General features: G+C 40.0%; 1 pseudogene; it reads right to left on the reverse strand.

Moving 5' to 3' along the window:
* Window positions 1–7,912: 7,912 nt before the first annotated feature.
* On the reverse strand, window positions 7,913–8,282 carry LOC118549010 (mitochondrial import receptor subunit TOM7 homolog pseudogene; annotated as a pseudogene).
* Between the last annotated feature and the right edge of the window lie 8,449 nt (window positions 8,283–16,731).

Below are 16,731 nucleotides of genomic sequence, written 5' to 3' on the forward strand. Positions count from 1 at the left end.
CAGATCTAACACTTTCAGGTCTTAACCAGTGTCCTACCTACTTCAGTGACTGCTGCTTACATGAGGAGGAAGGTGTGCGTGTAGTTGAGATGGGATGCCATTAGTAACGTGTGGTGGTGGTAGGTGTTGTACATTTTCCACCTTATGCTTTTCTTCAGCTCCCAACCAGTCTAGTAGCTAATTACATAATTAAGGTGATAGAAGAGGCTGGATCCATGAGCTCCAATTCTCATTTTGTGTCGACACTCCCTATACCTTTTGAATAATTAATGCTTGGAGTAGTAAGTCCCCATAATGGAGGGAAGTAGTAAAAGAGTTGAGAATAGAAGACACAGAAGAAGAAAGTGGGTGACCAAGAGGATACAAAATAAAGGAGAAAAAAGGGAGGGAAGAAGAGCATTCTCTAGATGAGGCTCCAGATTGCTTATATCTCCTTACTCATTACTGTTGCTTAGTAAGTGTATTTTTAAAATCTCTTCCTCTTTTAGAATACCCATGACCCAGACTAGCATAAAAACAAAGTGTAGGTGACAGAAAACCTTGAAATTTCTCCAGTTTGCCTTACCAGCTCATGTCATATTTCTGCCACAATGCTAGAATTCTACTGTGGAAGAAAATGAGGTCCTGGAAACTGTTTCTGCATAGGAGACATTTCAAGCCCTGGGAGAGAAAATGAACAGACAAGAAGAGAATAGACATAGAAGACTAGAGGAGTACATTGCTGGAAAGTTTTGTCGGGTTTCTTACTGTAGAGTCAAATCTGACTCAATGGAGCCCAACTTCCTGCTTTGAGCTGCAGTTGGGTGGGTGCGTATGTGTGGAGGTGGGTGGGGAGGAAAGTCATAAGGAAGGAGACTCCAGGAAAGTGTGTGTGTGTGTGTGTGTGTTTTAAAGATTGTATTCATTTATTAAGGAGAGAGAGCACAAGCAGGGTGAGTGGCTGGCAGAGTGAGAGGGAGAAGCAGACTCCCCACTGAGCAAGAAGCCTGGGATCATGACCTGAGCCGAAGGCGGACACTTAATGACAGCCACCCAGGCGCCCCAGGAAAGTGGTTTGAACTTGGGAACATCACCTTGCCATGTTAGGGCTGGAGGCATTAATCATGGCTCCTCTTAATCCATTATTCTGATGGTTGGCATTTCCTTCCCTGTTCTTCTCAGAATCCCTTCCCGGCAAATACCACTATAGCCTGGAGTTTTTTCTCCCTTCTTGGAACTTTACTGTCTTCTATTGATAATTAATTTTTTAATCATGTTTTAGCTCCCTTAACTAGATGAAAGAAAAAACATTATTGGCGTTTTCAGACAAACAGAAGTTAAAGGGATAGTATAATGAATTCCCATTTACCTAATGCCCAGTTTCAACCAGAATCAACATTTTACCTTTCTTTGATTTTAAGCTCCTTAGTGGAGAGAACTATGACTTTTAATAAATGTTTAAGGTGGCTATAACCATAATTGGGGGTGGCATGGTTATTTAAAAATTTTTTAAATAAAGACTTTACATTTTAAATCACTAATTTTTAAATTAGTGCCCTAAATTGTGCAGGGGCCAGGGGCATGGCTATTTTTGATACCTGACTTAAGCGGTCAAGATCTGAAGTCAAAGCTGCTCTAGTTAATGTTTATTCTCCCACTGTCTCTTGGATCTGTACATTTTATTTTATTTTTTAAAGATTAATTATTTGTCAGAGAGAGAGTGCACGCACAAGCAGGGGGTGCGGCAGGCAGAGGGAGAAGCAGGCTCCCCGCTGAGCAGGGAGCATGATGCAGGACTGCATCCCAGGACACTGGGATCATGACTTGAGCCCAAGACAGACGTTTAACCAACTGAGCCAGCCAGGCGTCCCATGGATTTGTGCATTTTATTAAACAGAAACACACATCCCTTTTGTCTTAAAACTGCCTTTCACTTTTCTCTTAGTTGTATGTGGGATCTAAGTAAGTTTGCTATGCACCTTATTAGTTGATATCAGATATGAAGGGGAGAACCCAAGTGACATCAGCTGTGTCATATGATTGCAAAGACAGGAAGGGAAGAGACTCAGGATTAACACTTTCCTGGGAAAGAATACTCTGGAGCCCGTCTAGATGCCAATGCTCTAGTTCTTAGGATGTCCAGCTTAGACCTCATGATATCAACAAAAATCTGAAATTGTGCAAGCAAGTTAGGTTGAACTAGCTTTTTTAAAATTATTTTGTGACTCTTAAAAAAAAATAAATTATTTTGTGACTCAAGTAGCCAAAGCTACTTTGGCAAAGAGGTCTTGACACTGGTAAGTTTGGGAAAGAAAGGAAAGACAAATATGTTTATGTTTTCATTATAGCTTTAGTAAAAGTCTTATTTGAATGGTGACATTGAACGGTGATATGCTGTCACCTGGTAGTATTTTATACTAATTTTATACTAATGTCAGGAAAAATTACCAGGAATAAAAATGACTTCTTAGGTGTTTAAATTGCAAGCCTTAATTTGAGAATCCCCTGGAAGGCCTAGCCCATTTTTTGCCCCAAAGCCAAACAGGCATCAGAATCATGTGGAATACTTGTTGAAATGCAGATTCCTGGGTTTGCCACCACTCTGACTGAATCAGAATCTACCCGGTTTGGAATCCAGGAATCTTCATTTTATTTTATTTTTATTTTTTTAAAAGATTTTATTTATTTGACAGAGAGAGACACAGTGAGAGAGGGAACACAAGCAGGGGGAGTGGGAGAGGGAGCAGCAGGCTTCCTGCAATGCGGGGCTCGATCCCAGGACACCAGGATCATGACCTGAGCTGAAGGCAGACGCTTAATGACTGAGCCACCCAGGCACCCCAGGAATCTTCATTTTAAAGAAATGCCTCCCAGGTGAATCTAGTGCATAGTCATAAAGTCTGGGAACACCGGCCTAGCCTCTCTCCCTATGTAGTAATTAGGATATAGCAGGAGTATATGCCTTTACATTTTTGTTGCACAAACACAAAGCACAAAGGACAGAAAACTTAGTCATTTTTATACGCAGAAGATTGGTGGGGAGGTGTCAGATGGTGGTTGGAACCACTGTTCAATTATCTTTATAATTTGGGTTTTTGTTTGTTTATTTCTGTTTGGGCAAGGCCAGGAAAACTTGCTCCAGTGTGATCTAATGAAATAATTTTTTAAAAAAGATTTTATTTATTTATTTGAGAGAGAGAAGGGGGGGCAGAGGGAGAGATAGGAAAGGGAGAAGCATACGCCCTGCTGAGCAGGGAGCCCGATGCAGGGCTCGATCCCAGGAACCCAGGATCACAACCTGAGCCACCCAGGTGCCCCTCTTTTTTTTTTTTTTTTAAAGATTTTATTTATTTGACAGAGAGAGAGACAACACAAGCAGGGGGAATGGGAGAGGGAGAGGCAGACTTCCCGCTGAGCAGAGAGCCCGATGCGGGGCTTGATCCCAGGACCCTGAGATCATGACCTGAGCCGAAGGCAGACGCCTAACAACTGAGCCACCCAGGCACTTCCTCCTCCCGCTTTAGATTTTATTTATTTATTTATTAGAGAGAGAGTGAGCGCGTGCGAGAAAACACAAGCGGGGAGGGGCAGCGGGAGAGGGAGAAGCAGACTTCCCGCTGAGCAGGGAGCCTGACACGGGGCTCGATTCCAGGACTCCAGGATCATGACCAGAGCCAAAAGCAGACGCTTAAGTGACTGAGCCACCCAGGTGCCCCATGAAATAATTTTCTAATCCATATTCATCTTTGACTGACTTCACGATACCAAATACTTTCAAGGCAGCAGAAGAAATCACTGTTATTAAAGGCCCTCAGAGGGACAGGTGAGGAAAAATACTGGGTTGGTAGAGAGAAGGGGGAAAAGGCTGTTTACTCCCACCTTGCATGGACCTGGAGACTTCCTATGAAGCTAATAAATCCCAGTTAGAGAGGAAATGTTTTGCCCATCTACCCCTGTTAATGTCAGCTTCCCAGGATACTGTGAATTTATAAACCTCACACCTGCTGAAACAGAACTCATCTATCTACGCCCTCAAATTACAAGTAACTCCTAAGAAGCCAAAATAATTTAGGCTTAAGCCATGTTCTATAAAACTACTATGGTAAGAGCTGGAAAGAAACTGTATCGGCTTTACACAGTACCCAAGAAAGGGAAAAATAGAAATGGTCTCTGATGGAGCCAGGTTTGTCTGAAATATCTCAGATGCCTGAATTTGAATGCTTCATATCATCCACCAACTCTAAGGTCAAAACACCTCCTGTGGCTTTAGGAGCGCCTGGTACCACACTTACCTTTCCTCAGGTAAAGTCCTTGCTAGGTATGTGGTAATGGACCGTCCCTTGGAGCTCATGCTTTAGGGGGCTGAAAAAGGGAAAGAGGCGCTTTGTGTGAGGGATAAGGCGAAACAAGGGCCATTTCTGGGCACATGTATTTTTTAAACCAAAGCAAAGGCTAGAGTCAATTCAAATGAGGAACCAAGTCAAAGCTCCTAATTAAAAAAATATATATACATGTTGCTTGCAGATTTATTTTTCTAGTCACACGTGACATTGCTGACTACATCCTACTGTCCCTGTTCTATAAAAATGCACAGAGGTAGGAACAGGAAAACTGTTAGAAAGAGGTACAAGTCAGTTTTGTGTCCCTGTATTTGCACCAGGGAAAAGTTTCAAGGCAAAAAAGTGCTTCTCTCACTTTATTCTTGACTGTATTTTTTTCTCTGCAATTAATTTTTTGACCTTTCCTTATTATACTTAAAGGAGAAGAACTCTTCCTCTGTTTTACAGTAAAAGAAGTAGGTAATATTCTGGTAAGAATTCTTCCCTTAAATCATAGGGTTTCACCTTTGTACAGTGTTGGTGGGAATGTAAAATGGTGCAGGCACACTATGGAAAACAGTATGGAGGGTCCTCAAAAAGTTGAAGAGCAATCCCACTTCTGAGTATATATTCAAAAGAATTAAAACAGGGTCTTGAGGAGATATTTACACACCCATGTTCACAGTGGCATTAGTCACAATAGCCAAGAGGCAGATGCAACTCGAGTGTCCGCTGAGGGATGAATGTGTTGTATATGTACAACGAAATATTATTCAGCCTTAAAAAGGAAGGGAATTCTGAGACCTGCTACAACACGGATGAAACTTGATATGCCAAATGAAATAAGTCAGTCATAAAAAAACAAATACCATATCATTCCACTTATGTGAGGTGTCTAGAGTAGTCAAATTAATAGAAAGTAGAATGGTAGCTGCCCGCAGCTGTGGGGAGAGGGAAATGGGGAATTATTGCTTTAATGGGTACAGAGTTTCAGTTTGGCAAGGTGAAAAATTTCTGCAGATTGGTTGCACAACCATGTGAATACACTTAACACTACTGAACTCTACACTTAGAAATGGTTAAGATGGTAAAATTTATGTTATGCATTTTTTTAACCATAATAAAAATAGGATAATGCAATCCTATTTCTAGCACAATGTTTTTATCACATACATGTCAAACTAAGTTTTTAAAAAATCACTGGGATCCTTGCATTCTAGAAGGAGCAATCTTTGAAAAAAAAATTCAGGAATTCACCTCACACTGAAAATATGGACAGAGCTCACATTTTTGATTCATAAGGATGAGGTGAGAAACCACTTTATGTTGATCTAAATGTTATTTTTTGATTAGTTGTATTTTTAAAATATTTATTTATTGAGAGCGCGCGCGCATGCGTGCACACACAGGCGACGCGTGCGCGCGTGCAGGGGGGAGGGGTAGAGGGAGAGGGAGAGAATCTCAAGCAGACTCCCCGCTGAGCGCTGAGCACAGAGCCCGATGCAGGGCTTGATCCCGCAACCCTAAGATCAAGACCTGAGCCAAAATCAAGAGTTGGAGGCTTAACCAACTGAGTCACCCAGGTGCCCCTTGATTAGTTGTATTTTTAAAATATTTAATCAAAAACACTTGGTCCCTTTAAATAGAGAAGCAGCCAGAGAGAGTGGTCGATCTTTACTATTTGATTCAAATTTGGATTTTATATAATACCCTCAGAAAGCAGAATAAAACAAGGAACAAAATGGCAAAAGAGGCTTTCCTTTTGGAAGACAGGGGTTAAGGATGAGGATAGAGAATGTTCAAGCAGCAGAAAGAAGTGACTGAAGGCAGAAGGAAGCTATTTTGAAAGTTTTTGACCCTAAGTGTGAAAGTGTGAAGGCACAGATGGGATTCTCATTTGCCGGAAGATTTTAAAGCTAGTCAAAGAGAAATGGTTTTACTCTGATATAGAGCGGGAGTGGCTACGAACAGTGAAAGAGAGTTGAGAATGATTCCAAAGTGGGCATTAAGATTAGAATTTAAAGAACAGAAAGAAATATAATTGTTCTATTGAAATGGAGTAAATATGAAGTATTATAAATTAATATTTTAATTTTTTTTCCTGTTTATGGGTCTGCCTTACCCATTAGGCTGTAAACTCCCATCAAGTCAGGGACTCCATTTTATTTATCTTTATAGCCTTAGCACCTAGCACAGTGCCTAGCAAATAATAATATCTTAAAATAATGTCTGTAAATGAAAATTAAACTGGTCACCTGGAAAAGGCACTCGTTCTAAATACCTACCTGAAGTCCCACTACCTTGGTGAAGCCCTCCATGACTGCTTTAGCTCCCCTTTCTTTCTCTATCTCCTAAATTTCTATACCACTTTGATGTAGGTCACATGGCTAAGCATATTGGCCTATACCTAAGCCATGTCTACATAGTTCTATAGCTAAACAATTTAAGGAGGAAGACAACATTAAAACATTAAATACTGTAATTTTAACTCATTGTATTGTTATAGAAAAAAAACGGGAAAAAATAGTATGCTCTATACTACTCTATCTCAGGTAGGCATGGATACTACTTAAGTGCATGGCCATCTAATTTGCAGAACTATGCTAATGATGTAATTTAGCTTAAAAAGTGCTCACTGGGCAAACTGGTTTTTGTCTGGTACTGTAGGCAGAAGAGGGAAACAAGGCTTGAGCCCAGCATCGAGGCAGAAAGCATGAACGGACAGGTAGGAGGCTTCAGTAAGAAACGTTTGCACAAAATGGGAAGAAAAAAGAAAAGTTGCAGAGTGAAGCGTTTTCTTTTGGCCAGCTCACAAATGCCCAGCTGGACTCACTCTTTTTGTCACAACCTAGGCTAGGCTAAAGATCCGCCCTTTTATATTACTTGTGGAGGAAAATAATCCTCTCGGCAAGAAGGAGTTAGGGCACTAGGATCCTGACAATTCCATCACAATTAAAATGAAAAATTTTTGGAGGGAGGAGTATTTTTTTTTTTTTAATTTTTGAAGTCTCTGAATTTCATCCCAGGAAAGCCAGATAGGAGGCAGACATCTGAACTTCATTTTTTTCATCCCCCTTTTGACCTAATTTGATTGGCCAAGCCCTAACATACTTCCATACTGGGTCAGGCTCCAATTTTGTTTCTACTCCAGGATATGGCCCTTGCCATAATGGAATTTACGAGTGAGAAAGACAGCCAATTAGACCAGCAATTACATAGAGTAAGAAAAGAAAAAAAACTATGGTAGGACAAGTATGGGAATAGATAACAAAAACATATCACTAGTCTAAATTCTGAAGTTGAATTGGTCTTTCTAAATGCAAATCTGATTATGTCACACTCTTGGCTTTCAGCAGAAGTTCACTGAATACCTACTGTGTGCTAGGCACTGTGCAAACCATGGGGATATGATTAACCGCAGAGAGAAGACACAGGCATGGGTATATATAGGCTGGTTATCTCTAACAATGGCCTACCATTTACATAGAGGGGGCATCTGCACTGTGCAGACATTTATCTGTTGGTTGTATGTATAGTTATGTCCCTCACACAAATTCTACCTGAAAAATGAGAAGAGAGCTGTTAGTGCTAGTTAGCATTTCTTTTTTTTTAACATTGTTAAAAACATGTATTTTGATATAGTCTATGATAAATAAGTCAGTTGAGATCCCATTCTGCCACAGATTCATCTGAGAAGAGCCCTGTGCCATTCAACTGGTGAACATCTGCGCAATGTCCCATCTCTATCCCAGCCAGAGCACCCACCTTCCATGTTGTTCCTGTCCATTGATTGCTTCCAAATCCAGATAACCTTTATTCCCAACGTTAGCTCAAAACAGTTGGTTCAGGCATTCCAGGATCTGCAACACCACCCTTGAATCCCAGGTAAATCACGAGAGGAAGAAAGCCCCCGCAGATGGCAAACTGGCCACCCTCAAGGAGCTGCTGCAGCTTCTGCTTGGCCTCGTGGCTCAGCTTCACCATTGTGGCCTAGTTGGTGTTTCTTGATCCTACCTTGACTAAGGTAGCCGGGAGAAATCGTAAATATTGGAACTGATAATTGGTACAAGAGTAATTATTTCATAGCTGGGAAGAATTATCTTGTAGAATGTAGTTAGAATCACAGGGAGAAGAAAGCACTGTAATTGCATAATGACAAAGAGGGGCTGAGGGCCTTACTTACTAACTCTTAATGTCTACATCAATGGGGTGAAAAGTTTGGGAACACTAGGGCTCAAGAGAAGCTTAATTGAGAGGGTCATGCTTAACCTTTAGTACCTGGAAAGGTTGTTTCAATGAATATCTTCAGCTTTTGCACCTCTTTTGCCTGCTTAACCGTCTTGATTTTGGCCTGTAGAATGTATGCACTTCCACACTTATTCTTTGGATCCTTGCCTGGATTGCCAAGGCACTTGAACTTCCCACTTACTATAATGGCCAGTCTTGAACACAGAGCCTCACATTCTTCCATCCTGGGAAAATAAGGAACCAGAGGGAGGTAGAGCTGGAGAGGCTCACCATGGCATGGTGAAGGCTAGAACCCTCAAAGAATCAGGGAAGTTCTTGGTAAGACTGGTATTTAGGACCCATGTAAGATTTGGGGGATCTCTATTGACTACATTCTCTTACAGTCAAAATAAAAACAGAAACCAAGAGGCAGATGCTTAAACCTGCAGTAAGAGCTCCAATCTCTTTCTACTTTTTCATTTTTTGGATAGAGTGTTCCAAAGAGTTCATCTAAGAACTGTAGGGTATTTCTTCTGGCAGGAATCACAGACTGTAGTTCTTCCAGGGACATTAACAGGCCCTGGCAAGGTCATTACTGACTTATGTTCTTGGACACAACCACATGCCCATGGCACCAAGTGTAACTCCCCTTTTCCCCATCCCTCAATCAAGATACAAGCCACACCTATGGGTGATTATGACAATGATCTTGCCAGACTCACGGGTCCATGAGACAGTGTCCCAGAGGAAGTGTTGGGCCACAGGATCCATGCCAGAAGATGGCTTATAGAGGAAGGTGATGTCAGGCCCTCCTAACAGGGCAATAACTGTACTTAGCTTATGCTTGGTGCCATCACTACATAGGGAAGGGTTTAAGGAGGAAAGGAAGCAAGGAAGAGAGAAGGTTATAAATTATGGTAATTCCTACCTACACCCAAGATTCGGAGACGCATATAAATACAGTGAAATGTCCCCTAACCTTGTCCCCAACACATACACACACGTATGTGTATATATATTTAAAATGTAGACAAGCAATCTCGTGTGTCTCTATTGTTGACAAACAAGTAAATGAGTCCTGGAAGCATCTTAGTGTGTTACATTTTTTATCCATTCTGCGTGAGAATTTGACCTTTGGTTGACTCTTTTTATGTTCTCCTGGCAACCAGATAAAAACATAACCTGTGTTACTAGGCAATACTGCTTATGGTAAAAATGATCCCTGATGGACAAATTACACCCAGACAAGGAGAACTATAAACACCTGACAAAGAAACTAGACTTTGGGCTTTCTTGAGGGCAGTGATCCTCATCACTTATAATTGGGCCTCTTGTGGGGACTCTGGAAGCTCTGCCTTTGGAATTGCTCCTATGGAGCTTCTAAGCCAGGGAGGTTCCCACACCTATGCGATGTGGGTTTTGTCCTCTTGCATCTGAGTTGCTGCAGGGACTCGCACAAGAGCAGCACCTGGTGCTGCCCTGCTGCCATTTCCTGTCCTACTGAGTAGACTGGTACCAAGCATGGCTTATGATAATCCTGTGAGTTGAATATTCATTGACCCTAAGACCAACCCGGTGGGCTTGCAGAGGATCTCAGAGCTATGGGAAAATACAAATGGGTGACGGTTATAGAGGGACTGGTCAGGTGGGGGTAGTTCTCATAGATGGGAATCTGGTTTGAATGGACAAGGGCCTCTTTTGCTGAGAAACATTCTCCTTGCTTGGAACAAGCTTTCCTTCAAATAAGAATGCTTGAGGGAGAGGCTGCGCTGGCGAGGCAGTCCTACCTGAAGCTCTCCATACTTAACCTATACTGAGCTTCTTGAATATATAGATGGTTTTTCATCAAATTTGTAAAGTTTTAACCCATTATTTCTTTGAATATTTGTTCTGTCCTTTTCTTTCTCTCTTTTCCTGGAACTCCCATTACATTTGTGTTGGTGTGCTGAATGGTATCTTACAGGTCTCTGAAGCTCTGTTCGTTTTTCTTCATTCTTTTTGTTTTGTTTTTTTTTTCTTTAAATTTTTACTTAAATTCTAGTTAGTAAACATATAGTGTAATATTGGTTTCAGGAGTAGAATTTAGTGATTCATCACTTACATATAAAATGCAGTGCTCATCACAAGTGCCCATCACCAATTTAGCCCGTCCCCCTCCCACCTCCCTCCATCAACCCTGTTTGTTCTCTATTGTTAGAAGTCTCATGGTTTGCTCCCTCTCTCTCCCCCACCTTTACTATATCTTCATCTGTTTTGTTTTTTAAATTCCACATATGAGGGAAATCATATGGTATTTGTCTTTCTCTGACTGACTTATTTTGCTTAGCATAATACACTCTAGTTCCATCCATGTTGTTGTAAATGGGAAGACTTCATTCTTTTTGATGGCTGAGAGTCCACTGTATATATATGATATGCCACATTTTCTTTATCCATTCATCAGTTGATGGACATTAGGACTCTCTCCATAGTTTGGCTATTGTTGATAATGCTGCTATAAACTTCAGGGTGCATGTACCCTTTCAAATCTGTATTTTTGTATCCTTTGTGTAAATACCTAGTAGTGCAATTGCTGGATCATGAGGTAGTTCTATTTTTAGCTTTTTGAGGAATCTCCATACTGTTTTCCAAAGTGGCTGCACCAGTTCACACTCCCACCAACAGTGCAAGGGGGTTCCCCTTTCCCCACATCCTCACCAACATCTGTTGTTTCCTATGCTGTTAATTTTAGCCATTCTGACAGGTGTGAGGTGGTATCTCATTGCGGTTTTCCCTGACAATAAGTGATCTTGAGCACTTTTTCATGTGTCTATTAGCCATCTGGATGTCTTCTTTGGAAAAGTGTCTTTTCATGTCTTCTGCCCATTTCTTAACTGGATGTTTTTTTGGGTGTTGAGTTTGATAAGTTTTCTATAGATTTTGGATACTAACCCTTTATCAGATATGCCATTTGCAAGTATCATCTCCCATTCTGTAGGCTGGCTTTTGGTTTTGTTGCTTGTTGCTTTGGTTTTGTTTCCTTTGCTGTGCAGAAACTTTTTATCTTGATAAGGTCCCAGTAGTTCACTTTTGCTCCAATCAGCTCTTCCCCCTAAGATGCTTTCTGTTGACCAAAAAGGAACTATTTGGAAACAACTTTATTGTGGCAGAAGGTTGTTAATTATCAAACTTTCTGGTGTTGGTATGTTGTGTCTGTTCTCTAGCCCATTTTGCCCAGCTATTCCAATTTCTGTGGAAGCTGGATCCTGTCAGTAGACTTCTCTTTGGTTTGCATTCTCATTCAGTATTTGTGTCCTCCTGAAACCCATATGCCTGTCACATGTGATCAAATGTTCGCCTCGGCTTCCTCTTATTAGTGATATTCTTACTTCCTCTTCTGACCTTTAACCAATGTAGGTTTCTGGACTTCCAAATATATATGCCAATCATCCGCCTTCTTAAGGAACATACTAACAGCTCCCTAACTCTAGTGTGTAATTGATTTTTGATGATCCAAATGCTAATTCTGAATCTATGATCCCGAAATAGAGAGTATCAGTTACCATAACATATTTACTCATTGGGTATTAGCTCCCCTCCTTATTTTTTCAGATGAATATACTCACTTTTAAAGCAAAATTCTTCCGAAGAAGTGTAATATGCCTAAACACCACTACCATTCTTCTATTTAAGAGGCAATTCACCACTGGTAAAGACTAAAGAGGAGAAATATAGAATATTCAACGAAATGTTACCTGGGATCAAATATCAGAAATCCCATACTCCTATTTTTATATCACTCTTTTATACACATATTACTTCATGCATATATAAATATATATATAGAATATAGATGATATATATATTTATACATAGAATATAGATAATATATATCATTTATATATATTCATATATAATAGAATATATGTAAAAAAAGAAAAATAGTTAAAAAAGGTCATTGTGTCATTGTTTCTCATTCCCCATTTCCAAGAGTAGAAAAATATCTGGCACACGGTTTATTGAATAATTCTCCTGCCTGAAAACAACCACCACCACCACCACCACCACCACCAGCACCACCAAACCCTCTTTTTATATTCATACCTCTGGGTATCTTTCTTATAAAACCTGTACAACAAAATCTGATCTATTCTTTTGAAAAGCAGCATCATAAGAAACGGCCATCTTCACAAATGTTGCAGGAAATTAACTGGGTATGCACTAAAGAGAAATTAGAAAATTTCCAGTGATTCTATGGGCTTGAGTTATAATCCTAGTTAATCCTATAAACTAGTTACTAGGGACTATTTACCTCTACAACAGCAGCTACAAATATTTTGAGGGATGGTACATTTGCAAGGCCTATGGTAGGACCCCCTCAAACTTGGATCTGCTTTAGAGTCCAAGACTGGCCTAACCTTAGTTACTCCCTCTTATCACCTTATTTCTTTTATGGCATTTATCAATCTGTAAGTATCTTGTTTGTTTATTACCTCTGTTACTAAAATGTAAACCAGGAAAGGGACACTTCTTCTGTGGAGTTCTTTACTCCGTGTTCAGTGTTTAGTAGTACCTGGCAGAGAGTATGTGCTCAATATTTTGAAAAAAATGAGTGAATTAACCCCTTTCTGACACACACTCCCACATCATTTTTTCTGCTATGGGCTATGCAATGTTGGTATCTTTTGTATCTCTTTGTGCTTTTTCTCAGTTATGGGAAGTAGACTGTAAACTTTAGGCAGGGAGGATCTGTCTTTTTTTTTAAATCTCAGTATCTCTAACATCAAGAAAAGTACCCAAAGAGGGTGTTGACTCAATAAAACTTTGTTGGATTGGCTAAGGTAAAGATTTGATTATAGCCACCATTCAAACTGGTTCTGGTGATGGTGGAAGGGTAGAACCTTGTATAGCTGCAGTGACCACTGTAGCCTGGATTCCCCAGGGTAGCCCTGGTCTCTGTAGCTCTTGTTTCGACATTTAACAACATAGTTGGACTGACATTTAGAGGCTCACTAACAAAACCATGGGCCATGAAAAAGCTGTAAAGGCACAAGATTTTGCTGATAAATCTTTCCAAATTCACTTTCCTTAACTTCCTTAGCTCTGTTAATGGTTCAAGTTCAGATCCATGTGGCTGTTCTTTAATAATTTATTCCCCACAGACTGCCACTAGTTTTTTTTTTTAAGATTTTATTTATTTATTTGTCAGAGAGAGACACAGCGAGAGAGGGAACACAAGCAGGGGGAATGGGAGAGGGAGAAGCAGGCTTCCCGCTGAGCAGGGAGCCCGATGGGGGACTTGATCCCAGGACCCTGGGATCATGACCTGAGCTGAAGGCAGACGCTTAACCGACTGAGCCACTCAGGCGTCCCATGACTGCCACCAGGTTTTGCCACTTGTTCTTTAAAAATGATTTCTTACATTTATGCTACCTTCTCCATTACTACTATTTCACCTTCATATATAACGATATCCTGAAAATATTATATGTGCAATTATACAATGGTTACATAAAAGCCTGTGCTAGATATAGTCTTCCAAAATATATTTTATTCTTGACAATCATCATTTTTCCCTGGGAAAGTTTTTCAAATATGTGGGGTGTTTTTGTTTTGTTTTGTTTTGTTTTTTGAAACCACACACCATCATATTGTACCTTTCTCTTAATTTTTTAGTGAAAGACTCTGAGTACTGCATGCAGGCTGTGTAAAATCCTATTCTTTCATTCCCCTTCTTGGCTCTTCACCCAGGCATATTTTAACCTCTCTCCACTTTTTAATGTTTCACCATGACCTATCTACAAAAACAGATAAAAAACCCCAGCAAACTTCTCTCCTGGCAAGGGAGTTAAATTTCACATAAGGGCTGGGATAACAGTGATCTGACTGAACTAACTTATGAATGACTTAACCTTTCCAAATTTGTGTTTCTAAAAAAAGGTGACTTAATTTAATGAATCTCTAGTAAAGTAAAAACACCAAAAGATAACCTTAGAAACTAATAAAAAGCTACCCAATTATGTTGCTGGAGAACCATAATTTGGGAAGTATCCAGGCATCTTCTTAAGAGTGCCAGTTTTTACACAGTTTTATTCTGTCTTCATAGTTGCTGGGGGTCTCTAAAGGAAGGAGTAAGTAGGTAGAGGATCAAGCTGGTTTGTACAAAAGAGTGGCTGTAAGTTACCTATGCTTATTTAACTAACTTGGGAGGAAGGCAGAAGGAAGCCAGAAAACTAATGGACAAACTGTGTCATCAGAACACTGGTTATAAGTAGAAGGGAGGTTGGAAGAATCAATTACTTTTGTTTTAATTTAAAATTCTCCTACAGATGAAAATGTGTATATTTTAATATACCACATCCTCCCCACCTTGCACATCATCTGACCCTCCTGAGAATTGCTTCAGTAGTGAGATGGGAAAAAAGGGGTAAAAATTTCAGTGAAAGCTTGTGTAACTTTAGAACACTCCACAGGAAATTCAAATACACACCAGGATAATGAAGATCAACATCTGGAATGTTAAGAAAAAAAAAAAAAAAGGTAGCTGGTCAGCTCAAAGCCCTTTTTCCCTTATGACTGGTTTTCTCAATCTGGACACTACTGGAATTTGGGCCAGATAATTCTTCGCTATAGTGGGCTATATGTATATTGCAGAATGTTCAGCAGCATCCCTGGCATCTATCCTTTAGATGCCAGTGGCACCCACATTCCCAGCTATGACAACCAAAAATGTCTCTAGGTATTGCCAAATATCTTCGCAGGACAGAACTGGACCTGGTTGAGAACTACAGCCTTATTGGAATAGCAATTCCTTTCTTTTGAGAAGCAGTATGTTATTAATCCCTACAAGAATTGAAGAGACTAGCTCTGAAGCCAGATAAATTGAGTTTAAATCCCAGTACACCACTTTTTTAATCTGAGTAATTGTGGGTAAGTTACATAACCTATCTTTGCCTCTGTTTTGTCATCTGTAAAATGGGTATACAACAATACCTATTTAACTCGTTATGAGCTGAGTTTATACTCATATAGTGCTTAGTACAGTGCTTACATTTTAAGTGCTCAATATTAATGAGTATTATTAGGGAATTATGGTTCTGCTGGTTTATATGACACATGCAAATTAGAAAAAAGGCACTCCATGCCACATTTATTTATGTGGTGGCCCTTGGAGAACTGATCTTCTCTCACTTTATTTTTTTTTAATTTTTTAAAAAGATTTTATTTATTTATTTGAGAGAGAGAGAATGAGAGACAGAGAGCACGAGAGGGAAGAGGGTCAGAGGGAGAAGCAGACCCCCAGTTGAGCAGGGAGCCCGATGTGGGACTCGATCCCAGGACTTCAGGATCATGACCTGAGCCAAAGGCAGTTGCTTAACCAACTGAGCCACCCAGGCGCCCTTCTCTCACTTTAGACATGAGATCTAAATGGAAGTTGAGATCTTTTTTTGTGCGTCAAAATGATTGGCATACATAATCTCAGTAAGATCAATCGGAATCCTTCTAGTCATTTTCTAATTTGAGTGGGGTAAAGTTTTCTCTGATGGTAAAATGTAATGAGGTGAGTCTGTAAGCCAGAAGCAGCAACATCCCACTCTGGGAGTACAGACTAATATAGTAGAGGAAATTAAGCTAACATGCAGAGAGAAAGAATGGCCATGATTTAGTGCACAAAATCCTCACAGTTAGCCTAGTTCTTGAAGCTTGGTTGTACAATTCTGGTGGTACATCCTTGAGATCCATTTCTTTGAGATGGATCCTTTATTTGGCTGTGCATAAAAATCACCTGGCTGGTTAAAATACAGATTCTGAAATCCCACTGCAGATCTCATGAAAGAGAAGCTCTTCCGGTGGGATTCGGTCAGGTGTATTCAAAGATAACTGTCTAGGCAAGCCTGTCTACTAAAGGTTCTAAAGATGTGTGAAGATCATATAGTGGGCATAATGGGTTTAAATGGCTTCATATAACATGTCTGTCCATTTAAAAATAGCATTCCCCCATTCTGCAAACATTTGTTAAATGTCTACAATGTGCCAGACACAATGCTAGGTCCTAGAGGTACAAAGACAATTAGGTCTCTTAGATAGATGTTTTATTCTCTAGTTCACACTTAAGAAGATGTTCTGTTCAGACACTATTAAAACTTTATGTCCCCAAACACAAAATTATGTCATTTGTCAAAACTGTTGGTTTTCAAAAACCATCTAAAAAAACTAGAAAAAACTA

This window comes from Halichoerus grypus, chromosome 6 (assembly GCF_964656455.1).
Source record: "Halichoerus grypus chromosome 6, mHalGry1.hap1.1, whole genome shotgun sequence".
NCBI classification, from domain to species: Eukaryota; Metazoa; Chordata; class Mammalia; order Carnivora; family Phocidae; genus Halichoerus; species Halichoerus grypus.